General features: G+C 46.2%; 1 pseudogene; it reads right to left on the bottom strand.

Annotated features, from left to right (window-relative positions):
- Nucleotides 1–278: 278 nt before the first annotated feature.
- Nucleotides 279–396, bottom strand: LOC124617158 (annotated as a pseudogene).
- Between the last annotated feature and the right edge of the window lie 386 nt (nucleotides 397–782).

Below are 782 nucleotides of genomic sequence, written 5' to 3'. Positions count from 1 at the left end.
CACTGTGACGGCTGACTGCTGACTGATGCTTTGTCCGCATTTGGTTCGCTCTCCACGCGCCTCCCACCATTTCCATTGCACTCCGTCTTCAGGCCACGAGTGACCTACCGGGACCATCCGACCGCCGTGTCATCCTGAGTGGAGGATGCGGATAGGAGGGGCGTGGGATCAGCACACCGCTCTCCCAGTCGTTATGATGGTATTCTTGACCGAAGCCGCTACTATTCGGTCGAGTAGCTCCGCAATTGGCATCAAGAGGCTGAGTGCACCCTGAAAAATGGCAACAGCGCATGGCGGCCTGGATGGTCACCCACCCAAGTGCAGACCACGCCCGACAGCGCTTAACTTCGGTGATCTCGCGGGAACCGGTGTATCCACTGCGGCAAGGCCGTTGCCCACCATTTCCATTGGCGCGCGCTTTTTCCTCCTTAACACAGAGGCACTTCCCTCCACCTTTTCCTGTGCTATGTTTACAATTGTATTGATGCTACGAATGGACCAGTAATCCATACAATTTTTTCACAAATTATGTTATATGCATGTAAATGGCTCATACTTAGTACAAAATCAAAAATAAAGGTAAACAATGACAAAATATAGACGAATACGGCCAAACCATTTTCTATAAATGATTTACAATTATGAACGACATAAAGTGTTATTGTTTCAATGGTACTCTTGGAATTTAAAGCAATAGTAATTTCAGAAGACAAGTACCATTTTTGAAACGTTGAAAACAAAAGACTTCTAACATAAAGATATCTGATAAAGATAAAGAGGCA

Source organism: Schistocerca americana, chromosome 5 (genome assembly GCF_021461395.2).
Source record: "Schistocerca americana isolate TAMUIC-IGC-003095 chromosome 5, iqSchAmer2.1, whole genome shotgun sequence".
NCBI classification, from domain to species: domain Eukaryota; kingdom Metazoa; phylum Arthropoda; class Insecta; order Orthoptera; family Acrididae; genus Schistocerca; species Schistocerca americana.
This window is presented reverse-complemented; position numbering and strand designations above follow the sequence as displayed.